The sequence below is a fragment of the Bufo bufo genome, chromosome 3 (genome assembly GCF_905171765.1).
Source record: "Bufo bufo chromosome 3, aBufBuf1.1, whole genome shotgun sequence".
Taxonomy (NCBI): Eukaryota; Metazoa; Chordata; class Amphibia; order Anura; family Bufonidae; genus Bufo; species Bufo bufo.
In genome coordinates this window covers 558,461,213-558,475,346 of record NC_053391.1, presented here as the reverse complement: position 1 = coordinate 558,475,346, position 14,134 = coordinate 558,461,213, and the positions used below count along the sequence as shown (strand labels likewise).

The following is a 14,134-nucleotide window of genomic DNA, read 5'->3' as shown; positions in this document are numbered from 1 at the left end:
GAAGAGAGATCGGAGCATGGGGTGGAGAGTGAGACGTCCTGACTGCTTCCCGGCTCCACATGCAGATCAAGAGCCACGGGTTGGCCGCCCCTGACCTATATCTAATTTTAGGGGGAAAAAAATCCTAATTTGGCAATCAGAATAACTCCTCGGATCAACGACTCTTCTGAAGAAATGTAGAAATCATGTTTGGACTTTGGGGTGTATGCTTCTATTATTCATCCAGACGCCAGGCACATATGCAACTATAGGCCCTACAGCTGACAAAAAGTATACTGACCTACTACAGTATATATCAGCCAAACGTAGATCAAAATTCGGCTTGCCGACAGACCCTGTAGCCACGGCAAACGTCAGGAACATTTTCTGAACACAGAATTCAAAGTGGTGCAAGCCTAGCCATAGGGTACAGTCGCAGAATGTGGCGAAATCTCCTATTTAGCGTCAATTCACGCAAACATTGTGCTGTGTTTTTGTGAAAATTGTTGTAAATTAGTGGCATTTTGAAGTTTACATGGTAATCACGGCTAACAAAGCAACTTGTCTGTCCGGTGTGAATGGACGCTAACAACTGCGGTGCTCGCCACGCTTTTCGCAGATGAGTCAGAAGTCTATTAAAAGCAGGATAACAACCTGAGGCAAGATGGGGCTAGCCTGCATAGAGAGATAGTGGGGTACATTTATCAAAACTGGTGTAAAGTAGAACTGGCTTAGTTGCCCATAGCAATCAATCAGATTCCACCTTTCTTTTTCCAGCGGAGCTCAGAAAAATGAAAGGTGGACTCTGGTTGGTTGATGGGGGCCGCTAAGCCAGTTCTACTTTACACCAGTTTGATAAATCTATCCCAGTGTGTATTTGCTCCCCTCCTGGGCACCCCACTGCCCAGCTGGTCTCCCCCATGGTTTTGGTCTGATATTTGAGGGGGTCTGCGGTGGAGGAGGGCAGTCCTGTGTTAGCCCACCCGTGACTACTACAACTCCCAGTGGACTGGTCAGCTCCAGGAAGTGCAGCTCTGGCGCCATAGAAGAGGGACCTGTGGGAAAGCTGGGTGACAGGGGGAGCGGGAAGTCCCCAGATGTCCCGCCAATAGTAGGGCGACTGACGGTCTTGACAATAGGCTGCCGTACCTGTAGCCCAGGTACATACCGGCCATAGCTCGTCAGGCTGTACCTGTGTACAGTCCTCCTGCCCCGCGTTACTGTTGTTATTATTATTATTGTTGTTGTTGTTGTCGCCCCCACCCGCCCACCATTTTCAGACGGACCCCCCTTTCCGTTCCCCACGTGCTTTCTCCCACTAGAGTCCGGCAGTGAAGCGGTTAAGCCCGCGGCGGAAGCATCCTGTGCGGAGCCGCGTCACCGCACAGTCACATCCCGAGCGGTCGCACGTATCCCTCCTCCGCTGCCGCAGCTCTAATAAAGACCCGGTGCTGGAAAAGAGCAACGAAATCCGGCAACCGGATACACCGACAAAGACATTGGCTCCGCCCCCTGCTGCCGCCTTCCCCCTGCTTCCGGACTGTTTCCCCTGTGTGAGCCGGGAGGGGGCGGCCTGCGGCCTGAGCGCTACGATCGGGGGACATCCCGGCTCGACTGGACTATTTTATCTCCGGGCAAGGAAAATGGCGACTGGATTTTGAGCTCGGCGACTGAGAACTGGGAGGTGGATAACGGCAGGAAGCGAGCGACGAGGAAGAGAGGAGATCGGGACGGCAGAGCCGGGGCATGGAGTAGAGAAGGCCGGGGAGGCCGTAGCCGCAGACTGGGGCGCCTTGCTTCCCCTCTGCCCCCAAACTCCCGGACGTAGTATCGGGTGAGGGGTGAGATGCTGCCCCGGCCACTGTAGAGGTGAGAGGCGGGGAGGGCCGGGGATTAGCTGGGGCTGGTGCTGCGCCTCTTTGTGCGCCCCCTCCTCGGCCTGGAGCCGCCGGGGGCCACAGGGGGCCTGGCAGGAGTGTGGGGTGTGCTGTGTGACAATGGCCACTGCTGTTCAGGCTGGCAGGCATGAGAGTGCCATCACATGAGCTGCCATGGCTGCCCATTCTACACACCACCCTGGCACTGCCTTTGGCCTCCATATAAGTTCTCAGTAGGGGCATGGAAACTGTTCACCCCGGTGATCAGGGCACATACTGGTCAGAAAGGGCATCAGAAGCGGGTAACGTCACCCCTGGGCACACGGGTGGCGATGGACGTGCCAGGCTTTGTGCTGTGGCGGTGCCATGTGCTGGCGGCTTCCCCTATACCTTGTGTATACATTGTCACCTCTTTTGTGACGAGAAGATATTTAGTTTCCAGCGTAACTTTCTTCTTTACACTTGGTTTTTCCCAGGAAAACCTCTCCGCGGAGGACGGAAGCGGTAAGACCCGCCGAACCTCCCCGCGGGTCTCTGAGTCCTCACCAAAAACCGTATGTGTTACCTGCGGCTTTTGGTGCAGATTTGATGCGAAAAGCGTAGAATCCTCACAAAGAACTGACGTGCTGCGGATTTCCAAATCCTGACGGCAGGTCCGTTTCTGCACGGGACGAGAAAGCAAAGCGTCCGTGGGATTAGTGCGATCTCGTACACTTTGCTGCTTCTGTGTTACCCCGCGCAAAATCCGCACCGTGTGCAGCTCGCCTTAGACGGGCGGATATTTTTTGATCTGCTGCGACATTTGTGTTCAGTTCTACAATCACGAGAGATTCTCGTTGTTGCTCCTTTTTGCCCCTCAAACTGGCAACTGTCTTCTGATTGGACGAGGGGAAGTGGCGACAACTAACGATAATCTATCAGTCGGGCAGATTTGTCCAGTCCAACGAAAAAAAATATTTCCAAACAATTATGCGAAATTTCGCACGATAACCGCTCCAGCTAATAGGCCCTTCACTCCGCTCTTTAGTGGGCACTCTGGTAGGCATTACACTTGGCCGCACCCTACTGCAAGAGGCCTTACACACATGAATTTGCTTCGGCCCCCCCTAAAATAACGTCATTTTTTTTCACCACTCAAGTGTTTTTTTTATGACATTTTTTTAAGTGGTGGTTTTTGTTCAGGGTGTTTTTTCCGCTATAGAGAAAGGGAGGAAAGAACAGCGAAATGCCACCGATTAGAGAAAAGATGCCACGAGGCAATAAGATTGTCAGCCCTGCATCTCATATTTCCCATACACAGTTTTTTCTGCCAAAATCGCATATCTAGAAATGCCACTGAAAGGGCAGAAGAACACCACAAAATGTCGGGGTGCGTTCTCAGCCTTAGTTAGGCCTCATTCATATAGCCGTTCTTTGTGTTTTTATTTTTTGCGGATCGCACACAGACCCATCCGTTTCTATGAATCAGTCCGTGTGCCGTCCACTTCTGTTTTGCATATTCTAGAACATGTCCTATTGTCCGTTTTGCAGACACAAATAGGCAGTTCTATTAGAAAATTGCGTCCGGTGTCCCTATCTTGGAGATCCACGGTTTGCTGACCGCAAAATACATCTGGTCGTGTGCATGAGGCCTTAGGGCGTGTGTGTGCCCCGTGCTGCAGATGGCGGTCTGCAATGCACGGGTACCGGCTGTTTGCGGATGTTGACCCATTGACTTGAATGGGTCCGCGAACCGCAAGATAAGTTCCGCACTTCAAAAAAATAGAACATGTTCTATTTTTTATTTATTTTTTGCAGTGCGGAGGCGTGGACCGAAATCCCATAGAAGTGCTCCATAGTGCTTCCGTGGGCTTCTGATCCGTGCCTCTGCTCCACATCTGGAGGATTGCGGACCTGCTGTTTGTGGTGCCCGCTCGTGTGCATGACCCCTTTAGGGTGACTTAAAACATCACAATATGTAATTCTAGAAATCTAGGCTGTGTTGTTACCAGGGCACAGCAGTCTGGGACACTAGTGTATGCGTGTGAGCTATGGCAGGTTTGCCCCAGATCTACCAACCCTGTAGATGGCGTAGGCTTAGACCGTCAGCAGATTTATCACAGGGGCTCCGGCTGGATGATACATCTGTGCCAGCTATTGGCTGCCTTACATTGACACTGGATTTTACGCTGGGATTGTGGCACAATTTTGGTGCAAATGGCACATTTAGTCCTTGCCCCGTTCCTATGCCCCTTCTAGTCTGGCCTCTTGTCAAGCATGTCGGACAAAAGCGTAGGAACCGTAGATGTGCCACTTTTTTTTTTTGGACAGATTTTTGGTGCAGAGAAATGAGTAAATCTGGGCCGGTGTGTTCATCCCCATAACATGAACACATTTGTCCAAGGTGTAGGTTGAGAGAGAAATCGCACACAAGCCTCTAGAAACGTGGCACAGAAATTCTGACTGTACCCAAGAGGACGAGTCAGTGTTTTTATTGGGGGGGGGGGGGGGGTTATGATCTGTATAGGACTGCTATAACTTTAGATGCAGTCGGCTGATCACATGTGATGCATGAAATGTATTTATCAATTGAAACTGGTTTTTAGGCTAAAATCCATATTTGCTATGCCATGACCCCCTGTGACATTGCTTTATAGTTATACGCTGTGTGACTACTGTCACCTTTCTTCCTGGGCAAGTGAGTGACCGAAGCTGGGGAAACGCGTCCCCCCTCATAGGTGCGCTGTATTCACCCTTCATCGGCACCTTGTACAAATATGGTGCATATGGCATAAATATGGGTCCTAGGGAAATGTTTGTTACGCCTGTTGTAGGTAGCGTCTCTTTGCACGTAGTTCCGCTATCGTGAAAGTCTGGGGGCAGAGTATTGCTATGGGGTATATTGTGTACTTGCTCACATGAAGTCTGCCAGAATAAGGGTCCATTCACGCGTCCACAATCCACGTCCTGTGGATCCGCAGAACACTGATTCCGCACTTTGCGGACTGCACACGGCCGTCACTATAATAGATATGCCTTTTCTTGTCCGTGCCTGCGGACAAGAATAGGACATGTTCTATTTTTTGCGGAACTGAAGTGCGGCTGCTGACAGCACACTGTGTGCTGTCCGCATCTTTTAAAAATGAATTGCGGAACGGATCCGGATCCATTTACCTAAGGTCCTTGGACCGGAATTCTTCCCCAAGTTGCACCTTCTTTTTTAAATCAATTTATTTACACCCAAAAAAGCAGATTGTTTGTGTCCTGTACAAAAGTGGGCGTGTTTTTTGTTAAATTGTAACATGCGCCAGTTTTCTGATGCGAAATGACTAAGATAGTTGGTTTGAAATAAGGAAAGTGACTAACTTCATGCAAGATGCACCAAATCTCTCACACAGTGTGCCATGATACATTTGTGACTGCCTCAGATGATACGATTTAGGTTACATGCACACGACCATGGATATTTTGTGGTCGGCAAAGCTCAGATCTACAAAATACGGATAGCGGCGGCGGTGTGCATGCCACATTTTCCTCATAGAATTGCCTATTCAGACAAGAATTGGACATGCTCTGTAATTTGTGGAGTGGCCGCACGGATGCGGAGAGCCCACCCCTTTAGAGATGAATGGATCCACAAAAAATGCGCATCGGGCGCAGCCTGAAAATACAGTGCATGAGGCATTAAGTTGGCCTATATTTATGTCCACGCACAACAAAGTTAAAGGGGTTGTCTCACTTCAGCAAGTGGCATTTATCATGTAGAAAAAGTTAAAGGGGGTTAATCCAAAGTTTAACACATCCCCCCCTTCCCCAATGCCCAGGCCCCTCATATAGATTATACTTACCCGGTCCCCGGGACCTGCATCTCTCCTGATCCTTGCACAGGCGCCACTGCATCTCCCCATCGCGCGGATAATTTGTAAGAGGGGCCTGTGCATTGGGGTGCGGGGGGGCATGTTTTAGACATTGGATAAACCCTTTGATGCAAGCCACTTATGTATTATAAATGTCCATATTGTCTCTTTTTTTGCTGCTTTCATTTTATTTTATTTTTACATCACATTAAACACGTGTTTCCATGGTTACGACCACCCTACAATCCAGCAGCATTGGCTGTGCTTGCACACTAAGGCTCCATTCAGACATCCGTATGTGTTTTGCGGATCCGCAAAACACGGACACCGGCAATGTGCTTTCCGCATTTTGCGGATCCGCACATTGCCAGAACTATATAGAAAATGCCTTTTCTTGTCCGCAATTGCGGACAAGAATAGGACATGCTCTATATTTTTGCGGAACGGAAGTGCGGACCCGGAAGTGCAGATCCGCCATTCCGGATCTGAGCGGGACAAAGTCTGTCCCCATAGAAATCAATGGGTCCGCAATTCCGTTCCGCAAAATGCAGAACAGAATTGCGGACGTGTGAATGGGGCTTTAAGGAAAAAGCTTTTTTTTTTTTTTTTTTGTATAGTGTGCAAGCACGGCCACCGCTGCTGGATTGCCGGGTGGTCGTAACCATGGTAATGCTGTGTAATGTGATGGAAAAATGAACCCAGCCAGCAAAGGAGACAATATGGATAATAACAATACATTAGTAAGTGCCTTGTATTAACTTTCTCTACATGATAAATGCAGCTTGCTGAAGGGTTTTCAGAGATTTTTATACTGATGGATTCTCGGGGATAGGTCATCAGTACCTGATCAATGGGGGTCGGACACCCGGGAACCCTGCCGATCAATTGTTTGATAAGGCATTGGCGCTCCTGTGAGCACTGCGGTTTTCTCCGTGCTTACGAAGCACAGCGCCGTACATTGTATATCAGCTGTGCTTAGTGTCGCCCTCAGCCCTATTCACTGAGCAGCTGAGCTGCGCCTAGGCCACATGACCGATGAACGTGTCGTCAGTGGCCTCTCTGTTAGGCCATCAGTATCTGATCGGCGGGGGTCCCGGATGTCGGACCCCACTGATCAGATACTGATGGCCTAACGGAGAATAAAAATTAAAACGTCTGAAAACCCCTTTAAGGGCCCTTGCACACGACCGTATGCCCTCCGAGACATACGGTCCGTGAGCGGACCATATATTCCGGAGCGGCATTGATCGTGCGCACGGGAGCGCACAGCATCCTAGATTACAAGGATACTGTGCACGTCGGGTCTCCCGCGGGACTATTGTCCCACATTCATATGAACTTATGAGTGCAATCTATTAGATTGTAATCTATGATGCTGTGTGCTCCCGTGCGCACGATAAATGCCGCTCCGGGACATATGGCCCGCTCATAGACCGTATGTCTCGGAGGGCATACGGTCGTGGGCAAGGGCCCTAATGCTGATTTTTTTTCTTATTTCTTTTAGAGGTTTCTGTCCGGACGATTTGGGTTTTAATTCGCATTATTAATTTTATTTATTTTTTCTGTAAGCACATAAGGCCGGGTTTGGCATATATTTTCTGCCACGGATTGTGGTGTAATCCACGCGATACCTAAAGATTTCACCTTGTGCTTTGGAAAAGGTGAAATCTGAGGTGTCGGCAAAAGGATGAGCATGCCTCGGATTTGAATTCTCTGAATTCTGTACATACTTTTTTTCCACGCTGGGTGTACAGGGGGTTCTGAACACCCCATCTGTATATATTGTACTATTGTGTACCTTTGTGCAGAATATTGTCCGAAAATCTGTCCATTATGTCTGAACCCGCCCTGTGTGGCAGCACAGGTACCCAACCACTAGTTATGATTCCCCTACTAAAATAGACAGGTATGTCCAGCAGCGTAGATATAAAATAGGTGTTTCTGTTGCGTTGTTGATCTCTGTGCCCTAAGGCGACATGCACACCTCCGTTAAAAATAGATGAACTGTCCATTTTTAATGGACTTTTTTTTCTTCCACTGATGCCTTTCTGAGAAATGGACATTAAAACGGACCTATTCAATTGAACATTTTTTTTTTTTTTTTTTTAACGGCCGTTTTTCACCGATTGTCAAAAAAACTGGCGTGTTAATAACCCCATAGACGACCATAGGTCTTAAAACAGATGTGTGATGGCCGTTAAAAGATACCTCCATCACATGTCCGTTTTTCCCTGACGTGTGAATGTAGCCTAATAGGTCACATGGGAAGGGGTGTTATCCTTCCAGTAAAGAATCCCTACCCGTGATGACGCCAAAACCTTCTTTCCTCTAGGTGTGGAGAATGTCCTCTTGTCAGGGTTACAGGCCAAGGTATTATCTGTCCTTTCACATATCTGCCCATAGGAATTAGGTCACCTCTAAACCACCGTCCTTCCAAACTGAATGACCCCAAGTTTGATGACCTATGTTGGTAGTGAAATCCATCTTTTCCCTACCTTGGTCGTCCTTATGGCCGGCTTCTACACAGGTGCCCAGAATGTACACAGTCATGCATCCCATGATTGTGTTTGCCTTGGCAGCAGCTGTCTGGCACTGGTTAGTTTACTGTCCCCCAGTATCCTGAAGTCTCTTTCATTGGCAGTTTTACTCATTCTTTTACTGAATAAAAATACGGTCATGTGCATGTAAAAAACATGGCCTAGCACAGTTCAGTCACCGTTAAAAGGGGGGGGGGGGGGGGAAAGTTAGTAGTAATGGAATCAATGGAGGCAAAAACAATTTTCTTAAAGGGACTATCCTGTTTCTTACCTGGATGATCCGGTCCTCCCGGCCAGGCCCTGTTTTCCTGGCTGCAGTGGTGAGGGCATGCCAACAACACATGGCCACTGTAGTCAGTCCCTTGCTTCTTTGTATTTAACACTTCTTAGTTGCAGGCATAGAAACATAGAAACATAGAATGTGTCGGCAGATAAGAACCATTTGGCCCATCTAGTCTGCCCAATATACTAAATACTATGAATAGCCCCTGGCCCTATCTTATATGAAGGATGGCCTTATGCCTATCCCATGCATGCTTAAACTCCTTCACTGTATTTGCAGCTACCACTTCTGCAGGAAGGCTATTCCATGCATCCACTACTCTCTCAGTAAAGTAATTCTTCCTGATATTACTTTTAAACCTTTGCCCCTCTATAGAAACATAATAGGCAGATCCCAAGGGTTGTCTGGTTCCCTACTGAAACCGGGCAACCCCTTTTTAAAGATACAAATTTTGGGTGGAAAGTTTACAGCACTTTACGATACCAGCAAAGCGGGTGAGACTTGAGGAAACCTTATTCACACGCTGCGTAAAAATTCTTGTGAAAAATATATTTTTTTTTAAATCTACAGTTTGCAAATTTACACTGTGGATTTCTGCAGTGATTTGCACCTTTTGGATGAGATCCTCAGCCAAACCCACGTGCAGATTTGGACACAGGTGCGGGCATGCCCTAAGGGTTTATCCTGACCCGTTTAAATTGACGGCTGTTTGATGGGAAGCCCCTCATCCCCCTCCGTTACCCATTCTGATCTGGAAAGATTCAGATTTTAAGTATTCGCTGTACCTCACACTACAATTCACTGGACCGTCGTCACATTCAAGTGCATGAGACTGAGCTACGCTACCGGGTACAACCGCTGCTAAAAGGCTGGAGCTGTGCTTTCTTCAGCAACAAATGGATAGTGAAAGGGATGCCGCGCTGCCCTTCTATAAAAATAAAACGCACACACACCTATACCCTTTTATTTCACCAGCGCCACAGAGAACGGTGCTCCTCTTGATAGGTCATCAGTTTCTGATCAGTGGGGGTCCGCCGATCAGCCTTCTCCGTGCTCACCCAGCATAGTGCCGTTATCGCGCTCAGCCCCGTTCACTTCGATGGGGCTGAGCTGTGTCTAGGCCAAGTGACTGATGAACGTGTCGTCGCTGGCTTAGGGAAAGCTGAGAGAAGGCCGTGGTGCTTATAGGAGCGCCGCTGCCTTCTCAAACGGCTGATCGATGGGGTTCTGGGTGTCGAACCCCCAGCAATCATATACTGATGACCTATCCTGAGGATGCCATTAGTATAAAACTGCCGGAAGACACCTTTTAAGCTTCCAGTTACTCCTCATCTTGTCAACGTTGCAAAGTGATTGATCCCCCAGATACTGAAGGGAGAAACTAATAGTTCAACAATGTTTGTTTAATGAATAAATACCAAAAGATTTGTTGGACCAGGGATGGGAACTATGACAGATGCTAAAAAAACTGGAATATCTGGACCAAATTCCAGTTCTCTGATAAAATGATTACCAGTAGGTAGATACCTAATGGAATACCCAACTTTTTCTATAAACTCTCCCATTCTATACTCTTATTCCCCATGCACATGATCGTATCCTTTTTGTGGACTTGCAAAATACGGATGCGGTCTGACCAGACAAATCGCTCTGCATCGGCCAGGAAATTGGCATTGCATAGTGTTCTATTTTTTTTTTCCCCCAGTGTTGTGCCCTTTCAGTGTTGTGCCCTTTCAGTGTTGTGCCCTTTCAGTGTTGTGCCCTTTCAGTGTTGTGCCCTTGTCCTTTTACAAGCACCAATTATCAGGGATGAGAGTTTGTAAAAAATGTTTGTTTCCGATAATTGGCCTGTGAAAAAGGTGCCATCTATCACACATTCATGGGGTGATTGTGAGGTTTGTCCGGCACCTAAATTCATTGCATCTGTGCAGCAGATTGGCCTGTGTAAACCAGGATATGTTGCCCAGAATTGATGATTTTCTATGAGATCAAGCAATCACTTGTCCCCATACAGCCCTAGGTGATTGGGCATGGTAAATGCAACCCTCATCTCTGGGGACCGTAACCCTTTCATGACCTCCACTGTACATGCAATAACTCCAGTCATGGACCAGTTAACCCACATTATGTGACTGGCCTTTCCCACTGAGCACTGTGCTCCCAGGGCCCAAATGGCTCCCCCATGCCAAGATTGAGCTGTGGCAGCCTTGGGTCTGCTAAATGTTAAATGGCTTTTCCAAGACTTAGAAAACTGGGTCAGAATAATGTTTTTTTTTTTTTACCTATTACTATATATATATATATATATATATATATATATATATATATATATATCTCATCACAAGTACCGCAGCAGCACAGTCAGACCACGTGCACTGGGTGCAATTCCTCACAGAGGCAGGCTTCTCCTCCACGATACGTACTCAACAAATGACGAGGCAGCACTTCCAGATTTTGGTGACAGGGTGACGACCCCAAAACTTTATTGCCGAAACGTTGCTGGGAATAAAGTTTTGGGGTCGTCACCCTGTCACCGAAACCTGGAAGTGCTGCCTCGTCATTTGTTGAATATATAATATATTATATTATATTAATCCAGCTAGAAAGTACATCCAGCTAGAAAGTACAAATTGTCCCGTGAAAAAAAATTCTGGCTTTGGGAAGAAGGTCATCAGTATCTGATCGGTGGGGGGCTGACACCCGGGACCCCCCCTGATCATCTGTTTGAGAAGGCAGTAGTGCCACGGCCTTTTCCAGTTCCCTAGGCTGTGTGATGTCGCGTAAAACACTCGCATGGCCTAGGCGCAGCTCAGCCCCATTGAGGCGAAAGTGACTAAGCTGTGATACCAAGCACAGGCACTTTACAATGTATGGTACTGTGCTTGGTGACTGAAACTGACATGTAGAACCTGAAATGTTATTTAAAGGGGTTTTCTGAGTTTTTATTTTTATTTTTTTTATAACTGATCACTGGCGGGGGTCCTGGTTGTCGAACCCCTTCCCCAGAGGAAGGTCATCAGTATAAAATGTCTCAGAATACCCCTTTAAAGGGAACCTGTCACTGGGATTTTGTGTATAGAGCTGAGGACATGGGTTGCTAGATGGCCTCTTACACTTGCCCAATATCCAGTCCCCATAGCTTTGTGTGCTTTTATTGTGTTAAAAAAACCCGATTTGATACATATGTAAATTAACCTGAGATGTGTCCTGTACGTGAGATGAGTCAGGGACAGGACTCATCTCAGGGTAATTTGCATATGTATCAAATCGTTTTTTTTACACAATAAAAGCACACAGAGCTATGGGGACTGGGTATTGCGGATGTGCTAGAGGCCATCTAGCAACCCATGTCCTCAGCTCTATACACAAAATCCCAGTGACAGGTTCCCTTTAAGCAAGCACTTCTACATCCATACTATTCATTGTGGTTCTTGGTACAGATTTTCTCTGTATTTTAACAGCCCTATTGAAGTCACTGGGGGGGGGAACCACTCTACATAAGGTGCGGATCCGCTCAAACAATAGTATAATAGGATTTTAAAAGCCGCACCTCGTATCAGTTTTCGCACATCCAAATTACGTAATGTGTACATGACATTTAGCAAGTCTTATTCACTTTGCTGGTACTGTATTAGGCGGATTTCTGCATAAAAATACATGCAAAAAAAAGTGTGTAATCCGCATCATGTGCAGGTTCCCTTACATACCAGTTTGCTTTTAGAAACTCGGCAATCTGAATATTCATTGATCTATACAATAAACTTGCGAGGTGCGAAAAAAAAAAAAAAAAAAAAAGTTAGACAAATCCGTGAACCATACAGGTAGTAACGGTAGATCGTATATGTTCACCCCCATGTATTAGTGCCCTCCAGTTATCTGCCTCCATTGAAAACTGCATTGCTGTTGGCTTCCTGGCATAGGCTTGGCCTACATGATGACATTTGTCAGAACATTTTTTATAATGACAGCCTACAGTGTCACACTGAGACATGACAGTCGCACAAAAATCCAACTTTGGATGGATTTTTGTGCGACTGTCATGTCGCAGTGTGACACCGTAGGCTGTCGTCATAAAAAATGTTCCGACAAATGTCATCATGTAGGCATGTCAGTGTAGTTGTACTCTTTTGTCATGTCACTTAAAGGACATCTGTCGGCAGATTTGTACCTATGACACTGGCTGACCTGTTACATGTGCACTTGGCAGCTGAAGACATCTGTGTTGGTCCCATATTCATATGTTCCTACATTGCTGAGAATTTTTATTTTTTTTTAATATAAGAAAATGAGCCTCTAGGACAGGGTTTCTCAACTCCAGTCCGCAGGGTTCCCCTACCGGTCAGGATTTGAGAATATCCCACAGAATGAATACCTGTGGTAAGTCCTGATGCACGGACACTAATTATATCACCTGCTCAATAATAAGGAAATGCCAAAAACATGACTGGCAGGTGAGTCCCGAGGACTGGAGTTAAGAAACCCTGATTTAGGAGCAACAGGCTCAGCTCTCTCTGCAATATAAATGCCCCAGTGGATCCTAGAGGCTTGTTTGCATATTTTAAAACTTAATTTTTATGAGCAATGCGGGCACATATGAACATGGGACCAACACAGATGTCTTCAGCTGCCAAGCGCACATGCAACAGGTCAGCCAGTTTCATAGGTACAAAACTGCTGACGATGCCCTTTAATGCCGTACGCTTATTTGCTTCCTCATTGAAATCAATGGGTGGGGGGCAGCAACAAAAAGGCTACAACTACACTGACATTTTTTTGTAATGATAGTCAAAAGTGTTGCACTGCAACATGCTGCGACAGTCACAGAAAAATCCAACTTGGATGGATTTTTTTTTTGTGACTGTTTTTCGCATTGCGACACTATAGACTATCATTCTAAAAATTGTTGCTTGACACGTCGCCGTGTAGCCCTAGCCTTAATGCTGTATGGAATGGATTAATGTCACGATCAGCATGGGGGAAAACTCCACACTGAACACAAGAAGGAAGGGGAACAGTAACTTGGCCTGGAAACTAGGGAAGGAACAGGTCACCTCCTAAACAACCCTAATCCGGGCCCAACTACCGATCAATATGAATAGACCTTGAAGGTAGGAATATTCATATGCAGTATACCTAGGCCCTTATATCCCTATAATGCCCTGGAATAAGGTTAGGACCAAAGACAACCCATTCCTCCCCAGATGGACAAATGGAAGTCTCTGTCTCAGGCCCAGATACAAACAGGGAATATAACAAACACAATACAATAAGAAAAGACATGACTTAGCTTAATGTAGAAAACTGGCAACTCCAGAAACATCACAGAGTACAACCAACCAGCTAGTTAGAAGGCAAGAAGGAAATCTATAAACCACACCTACAAGAGTGAGAAGTGGCTACTTATGGGGAATGTAAATTACCAACAAGCAACACCTGAAGCAAGAGGTGTGGCATTCGCCAAAACAGACACAATAAGATCCACAAGGAACTTGTCAATTTAACTCGCGTGTTGCCAGTCTCTCTGATCTCCTGGTACCTGCCACGGGAACGTCCGTGACAATTATGTTCATAAGGCTGGTTTCACACGTTGCTGATATGACAGGGCAGAAACTGTATCCACTT

General features: G+C 46.7%; 1 protein-coding gene across 1 annotated transcript in view; it reads left to right on the top strand.

Annotated features, from left to right (window-relative positions):
• The first annotated feature begins 1,252 nt into the window (after window positions 1-1,252).
• The window catches only part of KMT2D (lysine methyltransferase 2D), a 158,304-nt gene continuing 145,422 nt past the window's right edge, over window positions 1,253-14,134 (top strand). Inside the window, 1 exon segment of the mRNA XM_040425528.1 lies at window positions 1,253-1,848. The gene's annotated coding sequence lies outside the window, so the exon portion shown is untranslated.